Source organism: Pleurodeles waltl, chromosome 4_2 (genome assembly GCF_031143425.1).
Source record: "Pleurodeles waltl isolate 20211129_DDA chromosome 4_2, aPleWal1.hap1.20221129, whole genome shotgun sequence".
NCBI lineage: Eukaryota > Metazoa > Chordata > Amphibia > Caudata > Salamandridae > Pleurodeles > Pleurodeles waltl.
The window spans coordinates 169,183,071-169,200,528 of NC_090443.1; positions in this window are offsets into that span (position 1 = coordinate 169,183,071).

The window sequence follows — 17,458 nt, forward strand, 5'->3', positions numbered from 1 at the left end:
CACCCAGCAAGGCCTCCTCCAAGACAAAAGAGGACAGTGGCAAGGGCCCAGCAGCGACTTCCAAGGTAGGGAAGGGACACAAGGCTAAAGGGAAGTCAGCTCAGGGCAAGGAGGCTCCGGGTGAGGGACTGGTGTCACCCCTTCTGCCAAACAGAACAGCAACCTGTGCGGCGGTGGCCACCGCCGCAACCACCGCCACCTGCACCGCCACCTGCATGTCTGCTGCCTCTGCAACTGTCCCCGGCATCATCCCCAGTGGGCAGCCGTCCGAGGCTGCAGGAGACGTCCTGCTGTGTCCCTCCACAGGTGCTTACACATGCACCACCGGCAGCATCTCCACCACAGACACCACCGCAACCACTGCCACCTGCCCCGTGACATGCACAGACAGTGCCACCACAGCCGACATGTACAACTTTCCCAGTGGGCAGCCGTCTGAGGCTGCAGGACACGTCCTGGACCCTGCACAGACTACGTGAGGCACCACAACCAGCACTGTTAGTACCAGCAGTTGGCAGGCAAAGTCTCAGCAGGGTGAAGTGTGTCTCTGACTCCATGGAGTATCATGCTACCTGTTCCCAGAAAATCTCGTGGCACACACACCCAGGTGAGGGAATGGGAACTGCCACACACCATGTGCAGCACTCTGGGCACAAAGCCCCCTCCAGAACCCATGGAGAAAAGCATCCACTGCCCCGGTCCTTGGCAAGATGAAGCACTCTGGGTACCATGCCCCCTCCAGAACCAGTGGAGAAAAGCATCCACTACCCCAGTCCTTGGCAGGATGAAGCACTCTGGGCACAAAGCCCCCTCCAGAACCAGTGGAGAAAAACATCCACTAACCCAGTCCTTGGCAGGATGAAGCACTCTGGGCACCATGCCCCCTCCAGAACCAGTGGAGAAAAGCATTCACTAGAGACACTGTGGCTTTGCACTCCCCAGGACCAATCAGTGGGCAAACCACCCACTTGAGAGACTTGTGAGACTGTGGCTTTGCACTCCTGAGGACCAATCTCTGGGCAAACCACACACTAGAGAGACTTGTGAGACTGTGGCTTTGCACTCCCCAGGACTAAACAGTGGGAAAACCACCCGCTTGAGAGACTTGTGAGACTGTGGCTTTGCACTCCTTAGGATCAATCTGTGGGCAAACCACCCACTTGAGAGACTTGTGAGACTGTGGCTTTGCACTCCCCAGGACCACTGTGGGCATGGGGCCCCCTCGTGGAGCAGTGGCATTATCCCTTCATCCGGCTGAGGTGCCCCCCCTCCCCTTCCCCATGTGGTGCCTGTTTATTTTCGACATGATGCCCCAGCAGTGTTCTCTCCATTTAGAGGCAGGTATTGTGTGTAGGCTTCGCCCATGCATTTTGGGACCACTGGTCCACGGACAATGAATGGAGCACTATCCGGACTTGTGTAGTTGCTGTACATATTTGTATATTTTGATATTTTTACAGACTTGTTTCCCTATCTGGATTTTCAATTATTACACTTGTTACAATCATTTCATATTGTCCTTGCGTTCTTCCAGGGGTGATGGGATGTAAATGTAATGTTGATGCATGTATTTGTGTGTCTGGTGTTGTGGGTGAGGGTGGGGTTGGGGGTGTTGTGTGTGGCATGTATGTGTCACTCTCTTTTTCCTCCCCCCATGTGCTAGGTGCAGTACTCACCGTGGTCGTCGTCGCCACCGTCTTTGCTGCTCCTGGTAGAAGGGTAGGTAAACCAACATTGGTAACACCTGTAACTCGGGCTCCATGGCATCCTGGTTCCTCGTAGAGGTGAGTGGTTTCCCTTCTGTGTACTGTTTCTGCTGTGCTTTTGATGACATTGGTACCGCCCAGGAAAAGGTGGCGGATTGGTGCCTTGTAATACAGTGGGCGGTACATTGTCTTCCGCCTGTCTGTTGGCGGTTACCGCCGCGGTGTTTGTTTCTACCGCCGTGGTGGTCGGAGTGTTAAAGTGGCTGTCTATGTTGGCGGTTTCCGCCATGGTCGTGATTCCATTTTCTTTTCTGCCGGCCTCTTGGCGGTATTACCGCCGCTTTAACACCGACCGCCAGGGTTGTAATGAGGGCCATAATCTTGTTATGGTTGGAGACAAATACTGCTTTAATCATGGGTGAGGCCTATTACTGCAGAGCATTTGGGTGCACTGTCACTGCCCTCTCAAGTTGTAAAACCCCTTTGTCAAGTCTTAAACTCACGTTTTAGTAGAAATAACTCACTTCTGAGATATGATGTAGCTATGCTATCAAGCACATTGCTTTGTGCTTAAGTGATTGTGATAAGTCCTTTTCAGTTTTATATTCTTACTAATGGACTTGGAGACTCATAAGCCAAGCAGTACATAGAGTATACCACTCATAAAGGAACTGTCATACACATTTTCAAAGCATAGGTCCTCTGTCTCACACAGTCAGAGAGCGACAGAGGGACTTATACATTCACTAACATACTCAGTAACTACTTATGTATCCAGTAGTATGAAATGTAGCTGCAGACACACCTATATACCCCTCTATTCTGCAAAACAGGCACTGAGGTAGTTGTTTATTCACTTACATTCACATTCAGAAAGCCATAGATGTACTAAGACAGAGAGTCACATATACTGAAACATCTCATGGCATGTCTATAGATGGAATCCTACATTTAGTAAGAAATATAGGAAAGTAGTGAGACAATGTTGTCATGTATCTAGGGTGAGACCTACTACTGCAGTGGCTGGGTGTCCACTGTCATTGCCCACTGAAGCTGGGCTCTAACAGCCCATTGTGAAATCTCAAACTCATGTTTTAGTAGAAATGACTCTCCTCTGAGATAAGCTGCAGGTATGGCATCATGCATGCTGGTTTGTGCTTTAATGATTGAGAGATGCCCTTCTCCGTTTTACAAGCTTTCTGTTGCACTTGTAGCCCCTGAAGCCAAGCACTACATAGACTATACCACTTATAGAGGAACTGGCACATTTAGAAAGCATAGAACCTCTGTCTCACCCAGTCAGAGAGTGACACAGAGACTGCTACATTTACTCACATACTCAGAAAGTATTTATGTATGCAACAGTATCAAAGGCATTTCAAGACATACCCAGATACCCCCTATTCCCTAACACAGACACTGACATATTTCTTCAGTTACTTACATACACACTTAGAAAGCAACAGAGGTACAAAAACAGAGAGTCCATTTAATAAAACTTATATTGGCACTTCTACAGGCGGGCTCCTACATTCACACATATAAATAGAGAAGTACTGACACAATCTTGTCATGGATGTAGAGATGTACTGCTTTCAGTGGAAAGGCAGTGTGCTTACTTTCACTGCCAGCTCAATCTGGGCTCTGAAATCCCTTTGTCGACTCGTAAATCCATGTTTTAGTAAAAATAACTGTGCAAACTTTTCATAAACCAAGTTAAGTAATTAAAATATTTATTGTGACACCTGGAATCTCAGCACCTCAGCATTTAAACACACATCGACCATGCACAAAATGCGAGCACACATCGCAAAATCATGAAATTTCATGCCAGCCCCGACCTGCTCCCCATCAAGGGTGCTTGTATCCTTCCTATGAGGATGTCAGATTATTTTCTTGTGACCATTCTGATTGGGGGGGTGACCCACTTTGGCAACCTAATTCTTACCACCTGACCGATAACGAAGTTGTGGACTTCCTCTAACAGGCGTTGGATGCCTTCCTGACATTGAACTTAGGTTCTGTGGACTTTCCCAGTACTTTATGGGCAGTTGGCAAAGCCTATATGCGGGGCGTTGCATGCAACTACCTTAGAGCACGTAACAAGCAAAAACAACTGGAAGGGCTAGAGGCTTGAATTGCAGTTACAGAGGATCGCTCAAAGGCAGAACAGAACAACTCATACCAAATGTTACTTGACAGAGTGTCACTGAAACAGCTTTGGCTCGATGAGACACAACTGTGCCAGAACACTTCCCAGAGCAGGGTTTATGGATTGGGAGGAAAATCTGCTAAATGATTATACTGGCTGATGACGCACAGTCTGGCAGAAAGGGTGGTTCCTAATATTGCGGACCCAGGACAGAGGAGGGTAGTAGAGGCCCAGGGAATCACAGCCACGTTTGCAGAATACTGTTGCACCCTATACAGGAAGCGGGCAAGACTGTCGCAAGAGTCCTCCTCCCCTATTAACAGACTTGCTGCCAACCACTTTGCCGGTGCCAGATGAGACAGATCTGAACCGATCCATTGCACTTGAGAAGACAGATGAGGCCCTTGCTGACATGAACCCCAGAAAGACACTGGGACTGAATGGCTTCCAGTGGAAAACTACCTGAAACTCTGCAACGTTTGTCAAACAGGAGGCAGGGGATGTCAGTGACACTCACAGAGTGTACTGGGAAAATAATCTCCTATGCACAGAGCCAAGGGACCCAAAACTTGGTGCCACCAGTAGACTGGTCATTTCCTTGCAGTATACAGAGTTTCTTTTGACCTTAGCACATGACATTCCCCTTGCTGGACATCTGGGGCAAAGCAAGACCTGGGCAGACTGGTCCCTCACTTTCACTGGTCTCCCATGTCAGAAGACACAAAATAGTTTTGTCGTACTTGTGTCACTTGCCAAGCCAGTGTTAAGACTGGTGGCACCCCAAAGGCCCCCTAGATCCCTCTTCCAGTGGTTGGGGTGCCCTTTGAACGGGTAGGGTTTGACATTGTTGGCCCCCTTGACCCTCCTACTGCTTCTGGCAAAAGGTTTATCTGGTGGTAGTGGACCATGCCACTAGAAATCCGGAAGCAATACCTCTGAGGGCCACGACAGCTCCTGCAGTGGCAAAGGCCCTCCTGGGAATATTTTCCAGAGTGGGGTTTTCAAAAGAGGTGGGGTAAGACAGAGGTAGTAACTTCATGTCTGCATACCTTAAAGCAATGTGGAAAGAGTGTGGTGTAACTTACAAGTTCACCACACCTTATCATTCCCAGACAAATGGATTGGTTGAGAGGTTTAATAAGACTCTCAAAGGTATGATTATGGGACTCTCTGAAAAGCTCAGAAGGAGATGGGTTGTCCTGTTACCATGCCTCCTTTTTGCCTACAGGGAGGTACCCCAGAAGGGAGTGCGATATAGCCCATTCAAACTCCTTTTTCGTCACCCTGTTAGGGGTCCATTAGCTCTTGTGAAAGAGGGGTGAAAACAACCCATGAAGCCCCGTAAACAAGATATAGTGGACTATGTGCTTGGCTTAAGATCTAGAATGGCTGAGTACATGAAAAAGGCCACTAAACCTTCAGGCAAGCCAGGAGTTACTGAAACAATGAAAGGCTGTCCTGACTGTGTACCAACCAGGACTGAAGGTATGGGTACTGGAGCCTGTGACACGGGAGGGCACTCCAAGACAAATTGAGTGGCCCACACATAATAGTGGAGAAAAAGGGTGAGGTCACCTATTTAGTTGACCTAGGCACTCCAAGAAGTGCTCTAAGAGTACTTCATGTGAACCGCATGAAGCCCTACTATGATAGGGTTGACTTAACCCTACTCATGGCCACTGATGAGGGACAGGAAGATGAGAGTGACCCTCTCCCTGATCTCTTCTCCAACACTGCAGCTGATGACTCAGTGGAAGGAGTTATTCTTGCAGACTGCCTCTCTGAAGAGCAGAAGGAGGACTGCAGGATCCTCCTAGGTCAATGTTCTGAACTCTTCTCTCTGATCAGAACACTTGGTGTGAACATACCATTGATACTGGTGACAGTTTGCCTGTCAAAAGTAAGATTTATAGACAGCCTAACCATGTTGGAGACTGTATTAAATCTGAGGTTCAGAAGATGCTTGACCTGGGAGTGATTGAGCACTCAGAGAGCCCCTACGCCAGCCCAGTGGTACTTGTACCCAAACTTCATTCTCAGAATGGAAAGAGGGAGATGAGGTTCTGTGTAGATTACAGAGTGCTCAACACAGTTACCAAGACTGATGCTCACCCTATACCCAAGGCAGATGAGCTTATTGAGACACTGGCATCTGCCAAGTATCTCATCACTTTTGATTTGAATGCAGAGTATTGGCAGATCAAACTATCAGAAGAAGCTAAACCCAAAACAGCTTTCTCTAACATTGGAGGGCATTATTTGGTTTGCAGAATGAACATGACACTTTTCAGAGGCTGGTGAACACAGTCCTCCAAGGTCTGGAAGCTTTTAGTGCAGCATATCCTGATGGTATTGCTGTCTTCAGCTCCACCTGGGATGAACACCTGTTCTACCTCTGGAAGGTTTTGGAAGCCCTGCAAAAGGCAGGCCTCACTATCAAGGCTTCAAAATTTCAGATAGGGCAGGGGAAGGTTGTTTATTGGGGACACGTAGTAGGTGGAGAACAGATTGAACCACTACAGGGGAAGATACAGACTATTTTAGACTGGGCTCCCCCTACAATACAGACATAGGTCAGAGCCTTTCTTGGTCTCACTGGGTATTACAGGAGGTTTATTAAGAACTATGGCTCCATTGTTGCCCCTCTTAACGACCTCACATCCAAGAAAATTCCAAAAAAGGTATTATGGACAGCTAGCTGTCAGAAATCCTCTGAGGAACTTAAGCAGGCTTTGTGTACTGCACCTGTCCTAAAAAGCCAGAACTTTTAAAATAAGTTTATTCTCCAAACTGATGCTTCAGAGGTAGGGGTTGGGGCTGCGCTATCGCAACTGAATTCAGAGTGCCAGGATCAACCTGTTGCTTTTATCAGTAGAAGGCTGACCCCCAGAGGAAAGTGTTGGTCAGCCATAGAGAGGGAGGCCTTTGTTGTGGTCTGGGCCTTGAAGACGTTGAGACCATACCTCTTTGGGACTCACTTCATAGTTCAGACAGACCACAAACCTCTCTTATGGTTAAAACAAAGGAAAGGTGAAAATCCTAAATTGTTACGGTGTTCCATTTCCCTACAGGGAATGGACTTTACAGTGGAACATAGACCTGAAAGTAACTCTCCAATTCAGATGGACTCTCCATATATTTCCACTTAGACAATGAAGACTCATCTGGACAAGCTTAGCCTTATTGTTCCTCGTTTGGGGGGGGGGGGGATTGTGTAGGAAAATATCCTCTTTTTGGCATGTTACCCCCACTTTCTGCCTGATGTCAGTGTGTTTGATTGTGTTGACTGGGATCCTGCTAACCAGGACCCCAGGGATTATGCTCTCTCCCCTCTAAATCTTGTCACTGCATACTGGTAACCCTGCATTAAACCCCAAATTGGCATACTGGTCACCCCTTATAAGTCCCTAGTATATGGTACCTAGGTACCCAGGGCATTGGGGTTCCAGGGGATCCCTATGGGCTGCAGCATTTCTTGTGCCACCCATAGGGAGTCCATGCAAAGGCTTCTACAGGACTGACATTGCAGCATGTGTGAAACGGTGCATGCATCCTTTCACTGCCATATACACTGCACTAGGTCACTTATAAGTCACTCAAATTTAAGTCACCCTTCCAGCCCTGAAGGCTGGGTGCACAGTACCTGTAGGCCACTACTTATGTCCAGCTTCACAATGGTAACTCCAAATATAGCCATGTTTGGAATCAAACATGTTGGAATCATACCGCAAGGCTTTTGCATGCATTGGTTGTATGATTCCATGTGCTCTGGGGGCTCCTTAGAGGACCCCCAGTACTGCCATTACAGCCTTCTGAGGTTTTCCAGGCAGCCCTAGCTGCTACCACCTCACAGACAGGTTCATGCCCTCCTGTTGCCAAGCAGCTTGAGCCTAGGAAGGCAGAGCAAAGCATTTCCTTTGGGTGAGGGGTGTTACACCCTCTTCCTTTTGGAAATCGGTGTTACAGGCATGGGAGGGGTAGCCTCCCAGAGCCTTTGGAAATGTAAGTAAAATAATGCTGAAGCCCATAGGGATCCTCTGGAACCCCAATGCCCTGGGTACCTAGGTACCATATACTAGGGACTTATAAAGGATGACCAGTATGCCAATTTTTGGTGAAATACTGGGTTACCAGTAAGCAGTGACAACATTTAGAGGGGAGAGAGCAGAATCACAGGGGTCCTGTTTAGCAGGATCCCAGTGAACACAGTCAAACACACTGACATCAGGCTGAAAGTGGGGGTAACATGCGAAAAAGAGGGTACTTTCCTACAATGAAAGAATGAGAAAAGCCACTTAGTATACTGCAGAATGCCCCTGCACCATATGGATGAATACCTAGTGTGAGGGAAGACCTGAACTCATTGGGGAAGACCCAACAACTTTGCACAAGATTACAGAGGAAGGAGATGTTAGTGCTCCCCATGCCTTCGAAGCACATATGGACGAGGCCTACACGTGTTCATGGAGATAAGTGAGGAAGAAAGACCAGGCCATAGCTGGGGACACCACATTGAAAAAGAACACAAGAAAGATAATGGGGGTCATTACAACATTGGCGGTAAAAGGCGCTGACCGCCGTGCAGAAGACCGCCAATACACTGCCGCGGCCGCGGAATCCCGCCACAGGTATTATGACACACATCTCGGAATCCGCGGAAATTCAGACACCCACACAACTACGCCACACCAAATGTCAGTGATAAACTGGCAAAAACAATTCCTCCACCTCCACGCCAACAGAAACACGCCCATGCTATTACGACCCACGAATCCACGCGGCGGTCTTTCAACCGCGGTATTCCATTGGCGGTACACACCACCGGGCTCAAAATACACACACATCTCCAAAACGCCGCCACATTGGACAATTCCAAATACACACACACCTGATACACATTCAAACAACACTCCCACACACCCAACACAATATACAACACACACCCATATCACCCACAAACCCTTACGACCAGAAATTTAGATGAAGGCCAGAGAGACAGCACAGCAAAGACAACCCCACCATACAGAGGCACACAACACCATCACCCACACAACATCCACGCACAAAACACCACACACCACTACACATCACCACACACATCAACACTCACACCACCCCACACATCACACACACCACCCCATGGCACGCCAAAGACACCCACGCTTTTCCGAGGAGGAGCTCAGGTTCATGGTGAAGGAAATTGTCCGGGTAGAGCCACAGCTATTTGGCTCACAGGTGCAGCACACATCCATAGCCAGGAAGATGGAGCTATTGCAAAGAATAGTGGACAGGGTCAACGCTGTGGGACAGCACCCAAGAAATCGGGAGGACATCAGGAAGAGGTGGAACGACCTATGGGGGAAGGTGCGTTGAACGGTTTCCAGGCACAACATCGCGGTTCAGCGGACTGGCGGCAGACCCACACCTCCTCCCCCACAACTAACAACATGGGAGGAGCAAGCCTTGACCATCATGCATCCAGAGGGCCTCGGAGGAGTCTGTGGAGGAATGGACACTGGTAAGTCAATTCTTAACTATCATATCCCCCACCCTACCTGCATGCTAACACACCCCCCCACCCTCACACCCTCCCCTATCACTCCAACTCCTCACTAATGTACTAATAACACAAACTACACATCCCAACACCAAGCCCTGCATGACACAACTAAGCATGGACACCCATCACAAAAGCATGGCCACTGCACATACCCATAACAACCCCCTAACCATCATCACACAAGCCCCCACACAGGAATGCTTGCACTGGGGTACACGCACACCCACCCATTGCACACCATCACACACCATGCAATAATCATGCTCTTATGCCCCTGCAGGATCACGAAGGACCGTCACCACACCGGAGGGTCCAGACAACTCCACTCCACCCACATAAGAGGCCCACTGAGACGATAGCAGCTCTGCCCTACTGGAGCCTGATGACCAGCCCGGACCATCGTGGGCCTCGGGACAGTCGGTTCCCCTTGCACAGGCACAGCCCAACACTGACCTTCCACCCTCTGGTAACACCAGCACAGCACCCACCCAGCGGGCCCAAACCTCCGTACCCAGGACAGGTCAATCAGCTGTGTGTCCACCACTACAGGGAACCCAGGATAACCCACCACCCCAACAACAACAGGGACCTGGGGGCAGTGGTAGTGGGCACACGGTCCAGGGGACGGAGGCACAGGAACACAGGGGAACTGGGAGGGCTGCTGTGCGACAGGGGGCGGACAGGCCAAGGGAACCTACTCTCCACGAGGCCCTACCCTCCATCATGGGAGCATACCACCACTCCCAGGAGACGATGGCGATGGTCCTGGTCAAGTTTCAGGAGACCCAGCACCTGCAGGAGGAACAGTATTTGGGCTTCAGGGAGGAGCTCAGGACCATCAGCTCCGCCTTGGGCACCATCGTACGGGTGCTGAAGGACATACAGCAGACCATGAGGGACACCGTGGCACTCCAAGGGGCACCTGACACTAGCATGTGCGATGAACTGCCCACCACCTCCGCCGGCGCTAGTGGACAGGACGCCCCGCCACAGGACCACCACACCAGCACCCCACCCCCTGCAGATGGACAACCACCACGCAAGTGGTCCCTGAGATCCAGGAACAGGACAGAGCAAGATGGCAAGACCCCCGCCAGGAAATGAGACCACCCTGATTGTCCCCCCACTGTCCCACTTTGTTACCCTGTCCATACTTAAACTGCCCCAGCTCCACTTCCTATGCCCATATGGGCAGTGCACCTGTGAGACTAATAGACTGGACTCTGCCATGGACATTCCTCCGCCATCACCCATCACCATTTTACAACCCCCCTCCATTTTTGAGCACTTTAATAAACACCCTTGAAACACAAAACAATCTGGAGTCAGTCTATGATTTGGTAAAATTTAATATCTATGACAGTGTCAAAATGCGTTGTTAGTTGTAAAGGCAACATACCAATGTCGCACATCACAAGTCCTTGAAGGACGCATGCAGATGAGACACGTTGGTAACCACACCTGTGAAACCGTAATTGAGAGAAACAACTCAGTTACCAAATAATCCCATGAAATTACACACAGGATAGAGGAGGACGTGTGACAGTGAATGTAATGGTAAAAATGAAAATGTTCTCACCTGTGTGTCACTCGAAATATTGCTGTATGACTGACTCCCTGTTGTCGTTGTCTTCTTCCTCAGCTTCCTCCTCATCACTGTCCACAGGTTCCACAGGCTCCACAGCTGCCACAACACTGTCATCTGGACCATCCTCCTGCAGAAAAGGCACCTGGCGTCGCAAAGCAAGATTGTGAAGCATCGAGCAGGTGATGATGATCTGGCACACCTTCTTCGGTGAGTAGAATAGGGAACCACCTGTCATATGGAGGCACCTGAACCTGGCCTTAAGGAGGCCGAAGGTGCTTTCGATCACCCTCCTAGTCCGCCCATGGGCCTTATTGTAACGTTCCTCTGCCCTGGTCCTGGGATTCCTCACTGGGGTCAATAGCCAGGACAGGTTGGGGTAACCAGAGTCCCCTAATAGCCACACACGGTGCCTCTGGAGTTGACCCATCATATCAGGGATGCTGCTATTCTGCAGGATGTAGGCGTCATGCACTGAGCCAGGGAACATAGCATTAACTTGGGAGATGTACTGGTCTGCCAAACAGACCATCTGTACATTCATGGAATGATAACTCTTCCTGTTCCTGTACACCTGTTCACTCCTGTGGGGGGGGGGACCAGAGCTACATGGGTCCCATCAATGGCACCTATGCAGTTGGGGATATGTCCAAGGGCATAGAAGTCACCTTTCACTGTAGCCAAATCTTCCACCTCAGGGAAAATGATGTATCTCCTTACGTATTTCAGCAGGGCAGACAACACTCTGGACAACACATTGGAAAACATGGGCTGGGACATCCCTGATGCCATGGCCACTGTTGTCTCAAATGACCCACTTTCAAGGAAATGGAGCACTGACAGCACCTGCACGTCAGGGGGGATTCCAGTGGGATGGCGGATTGGTGACATCAGGTTTGGCTCCAACTGGGTACATAGTTCCTGGATTGTGGCACGGTCAAGCCTGTAGGTGACGATTAAATGTCGCTCCTCCATTGTCAACAGGTCCACCAGCGGTTGGTACACCGGAGGATTCCGCCATCTTCTCAAATGTCCCAGCTGACGGCGCCTAGGAAGGACAACAGCGACGATCAAGTCAATTTATTTCCAGGTATGTACCCACAGCTACACAGAAGACGACACCAAACACAAAACCCTTCCTGTATGTGTGTTGAGTGTAGGCCTAGCTATATGTGACGCAGAAGTAAATGAAGCCACGTGGGCCCCTGAAATGGCGGCTGCCTGACCTCTAAACTGGGACAATGGGATTGTGGGGTAACTGCGTTGGCGTTGCACACCTTCGCAGTAGGCTTCGTCGTAGACCGCGGCGCAATGCTGCATTGGTTAACATAGGACCCTATGGGTCCCAGGAGCAAATGAACAGGTGCGCCGGCGGTGATGATACGCACCACCGCGGACGTCACCGCCCTGGACGTGACTGCCATTTTCTATCTGTTCAATCACTAGATACCTGATCTTCGACAGGAGAGGACCTACACTGCTAGTGCTGCTGTGACCTCAGCCTGGAAGAGACAATGGCTGCTGCGTCTGGGGAAAGGGCCCCTGCCTTCACTGCTCAGGAGTTGGAGAAACTGGTAGACGGGGTCCTCCCCCAGTACACGCTACTCTACGGTCCTCCAGACCAACAGGTTAGTACACAGGGAGCACGTTGTATGGGCTAGGCCTGGGTGGAGAGGGCTGGTTGTAAGAGTGAAAGGGGCAGAGTTCAGGGAACAATAATGCATGTGAATGAATGGGCCACATGGCTAGAGTAGGGAGGGGGGGCCACTCACATCGACGGTGCAGTTGGTAATGACTTCTCTTCTTCCCTTGTGCATGTCATGTAGGTCAGCGCCCACCAGAAGAAGGACATTTGGCGTGCCATCGCCAAGGACGTCCGGACCCTGGGGGTCCACCAGAGACGGGGCACTCACTGCCGGAAAAGATGGGAGAACATTTGCCGCTGGAGCAAGAAGACGGCGGAGGCTCAGCTGGGGATGGCCTCCCAACGTGGGAGGGGTGCCTGTCGCACCATGACCCCCCTGATGTTCAGGATCCTGGCGGTGGCCTACCTGGAGTTGGATGGGCGCTTGAGGGCATCACAGCAGACACAAGGGGGTGAGTACACTCTCAATCTGCGGACTTTGCGCGCAGTGGAGGGGTCTGGGTGGGGGAGGAGGCCTGTGGGCGTACCTAGGCCAGGCAGAAAAACGTAGACTAGGTCCCTCCGTAATGCAGGCCATGTGGCACTCCACCCCACCGCAGTAGAGTGAAAAGTACAGGTATAGATGCCCCTGTGGCATCCATGTGTGCAGATGTCCACCATAGCCATGTAGGCCAGATCCCAGAAATTGCATCTGCAGAGGCCAGGAGCACGGCGTAGTGCAGGGGGCTGCTGTGTCTGTATTGTCCGCCAACGGTAGCGGTATGCCATGCACTCAACCTGTCTATCTTCTGTCTTCTCCCCCCCCCTTTTTGTGCTCTACTTGTTCTTTTGTGCATCAGCATCATCAGGCGGAGGTACAGTGGCACCGGAGCACGAGGGAGCTGCATCCCACATGGCCATGGAGGGCCACACCACGGACTCTGAATGCACCAGTGGGACGGAGGGTGAGGGGAGCTTCACGTCGGCCACCGGATCACCAAGCAGTGACACGGACTCGTCCGCCGATGTGAGCTCCTTTGTGGTGGCGGCACCATCTGTGCGCCCCACTACTACAGGTACAGCCGCCACCTTCCCTACCAGCACCGCCCTCCCAGCAGCCCCTCAGTGTTCACCCCGTGCCCGCTTACCCAGGAGGGTGGGCATCACCTTCACCCCAGGCACCTCAGGCCCTGCCCCAGTCACCCCTGCTGCCCTCAGTGAGGAGGCCATTGACCTCCTCAGGTCACTCACTGTTGGGCAGTCTACCATTGTGAATGCCATCCAGGGTGTAGAAAGGGAGTTGCAACACAGTAATGTATTCCTGGAGGGCATTCATTCTGGTCAGGCTGTCCTTCAGCGAACCCTGCAATCTCTGGCCTCAGCACTGATGGCAGCCATTGTCCCTGTGTCTAGACTCCCCCCCCCCAACCTCCTCCACCCAGACCCAGTCCCCTGTACCCCAGCCCATCCCAAGCACACCTACAGACCAGCATGCACAAAAGTCAACACACAAGGGAAGCTCAGGCAAACATGGGCACCACACAACCCACAGGCACACACACAAGCATCACCCACATGCAGACACAGCAACATCCACTGCCTCCACTGTGTCCCCCTCCTCCTCTTCTCCCTCCTCCCTCCCAGTGTCATCTACACTCTCACCTGCATGCACTACATCTACAGGCACCAGGACTCGCACCAGAACACCCAGCACCACACCCCGCTCACCTGCACTCACCACCTCCACTCCCATTTACACGTCCCAAGTGTCCTCTCCCAGTGTGTCTGTGACGCCCCCTCCCAAAGTACACAAACACGGGCACCCACACACCCAACATCCATCCACCTCACGACAGCCTCCAGTGCCTGCACCTGCACCCAAAACACCTAAAGTGACACCTCCTACAACCACCTCCTCTTCCTCCACTCCCAGGCCCCCTCAAACTACCCATCCCAGTGTTCGTCAGAAACTGTTCCTCTGTAAAGTTGACCTTTTTGCCCCCACCCCTCCAATTCATCAGTCCCGTTGTAGCGCCTCAGCCAAAAAGCCTCCAATACCAGTGGTGCCTGTTTAAGGTGTGTGGAGTGCACCGGCCACCAGGGCAGGCAGTGTGACCCGGAGCCAAGGCACTGGCAGCCCACGCCATGTAAAGGCTCTGAAATTGGAAAGTGGCCGACGGGACCCTGTGAGAACTCCTGGAGGCAAAACAACTCACAGGGGTCCCAGAGGGATTGCAGAGTCAGCTGTGACTCCTCCAAAGGTGGGGAAGGGCCAGAGGAAGTCTGCACAGCCTGGTGTGAGCATCACGGCGGAGAAGGGCGGCATCCTTCCCGACGCCACCGCCAGCACCGTCGTCACTGTTCCGGAGACCACCGCCAGAGCCATTGCCCAGGAGAGCCCAAGTATCGTCACTGGTCAGGAGACCACCGGAGTCAATGCCCAGCAGGGCCCAAGTATCGTCACTGGTCAGGAGACCACCGCCGAAGTCAGTGCCCAGGAGTGCCCAAGTATCTTCACTGGTCAGGAGACCACTGCCGGAGTCAGTGCCCAGGAGGGCCCAAGTATCGTCACTCGTCAGGAGACCACCGCCGGAGTCATTGCCCAGGAGGGCCCAAGTATCATCACTGGTCAGGAGACCACCGCCGGAGTCATTGCCCAGGAGGGCCCAAGTATCGTCACTGGTCAGGAGACCACCGCCGGAGTCAGTGCCCAGGAGGGCCCAAGTATTGTCACTGGTCAGGAGACCACCGCCGGAGTCAGTGCCCAGGAGGGCCCCGGCTGCCACAGCCCCGCTGGGCAATGAGGGAACATCATGCCACACACCAATGCCCAGTCCAGGGAACGTCATGCCACACACCAATGCCCAGTCCAGGGAACGTCATGCCACACACCAATGCCCGTTCCAGAACCGCCATGGCAAAGCACCGCTGAACAGTCCTGAACCGCCATGGCAAAGCACCGCTGAACAGTCCTGAACCGCCATGGCAAAGCACAGCTGAACAGTCCAGAGACCGCCATGGCAAAGCACAGCTGAACAGTCCAGAGACCGCCATGGCAAAGCACCGCTGAACAGTCAAGAGACCGCCATGGCAAAGCACCGCTGAACAGTCCAGAGACCGCCATGGCAAAGCACCGCTGAACAGTCCAGAGACCGCCATGGCAAAGCACCGCTGAACAGTCCAGAGACCGCCATGGCAAAGCACCGCTGAACAGTCCAGAGACCGCCATGGCAAAGCACCGCTGAACAGGGCATGCACCGCCATGGCAAAGCACCGCTGAACAGGGCATGCACCGCCATGGCAAAGCACCGCTGAACAGGGCATGCACCGCCATGGCAAAGCACCGCTGAACAGTCCAGAACCGCCATGGCAAAGCACCGCTGAACAGGGCATGCACTGGGGAAGAATGAAAAGACCGCCACATCAAGCATCGTCATCCCATGTGCAGCTGGGACAGTGACGGGACAGGAACTTTCACGGGGAGACTAATCCAGTCTGGGCACCAGTCCCACTCCTGAGCCAGTGGAGGGTGTTATCTACTTGCGAAACTGTGGCTTTGCACTCCCCAGGATGGTACAGTGGGCAACCCACCCACTGTAGAGACTTGAGAGACTGTGGCTTTGCACTCCCCTGGATGGTACAGTGGGCAACCCACCCACTGTAGAGACTTGAGAGACTGTGGCTTTGCACTCCCCAGGATGGTACAGTGGGCAACCCACCCACTGTAGAGACTTGAGAGACTGTGGCTTTGCACTCCCCAGGATGGTACAGTGGGCAACCCACCCACTGTAGAGACTTGAGGGACTGTGGCTTTGCACTCCCCAGGATACATCAATGGGCATGGAGCTCCGTCGTGGATCTGGCTTTGCACTCATCCGGCTGAGGTGCCCCCCCCTTCCCTTCCCCCTGAGGTGCCTGTTGTATTTCTATCTGATGCCTCAGCAGTGTTCTCTCCGATTGTGGACAGGTATCTTTTGTGGGCCTCGCCCATGCATTTTTGGACTAGTGGTGCACGGACATTGATATGTGCATATCTGCACTACTTCTCGTAATTTATATATTTTTAAATGGTTTTATAACATATCTTTATATTTTTGCAACATGTATATTGATACATTACAATGTTTGAACTGATTTTGTTTTGTCTTTGCATTCTTCCGGGGGGATTGTGGGTTGTTACTGTGATTTATGTAAATGCATTGGTGTGTGTGTTGTAATATGCGAGGGTGGGGGTGTTTCGTGTGTGTGTCCCTAACTTTTGCCTTCCCCCTCCCCTATGTCGTAGGTGCAGTACTCACCGTTGTCTTCGCCCGCGCCGGCGTTGCTCTTCGTAGATGAATAGGAATACAAGGGCCGGTAGAATTTGTAATTCTGGCTCCATGGAGTCCTCCTTCCTCGTGGGATGTGTTCAGGTGAGCGTTTTCCCATTGCAGTAACTGTTTCTGCCGTGTTTTTATCCACGGTGAATCCGCCGCGGAAAAGGTGGCGGATTGGCAGGTTGCGATACTATGGGCGGTACAATGTCTTCCACCTGTCTGTTGGCGGCGACAGCCGCGCTGCTTGTCTGTACCGCCGTGGAGGGCGGTGTGTTAAAGTGGCTGTTTTTGTTGGCGGTTTCCGCCAGGGTCATAATTCCCTTTTTTTGTCAGCAGGCCTGTTTGCGGTATTGCCGCACCTTTAACACCGTCCGCCAGGGTTGTAATGACCCCCAATGTGTTTATGATATCTTCTGCAGGGGGAGAGACCAAGCAGAAAAAGAGACAACTAATGTGCCAAGTAGAAATACAAGATCTGTCACAACACCTTTCGACACAGGGGCCACAGCGAATGC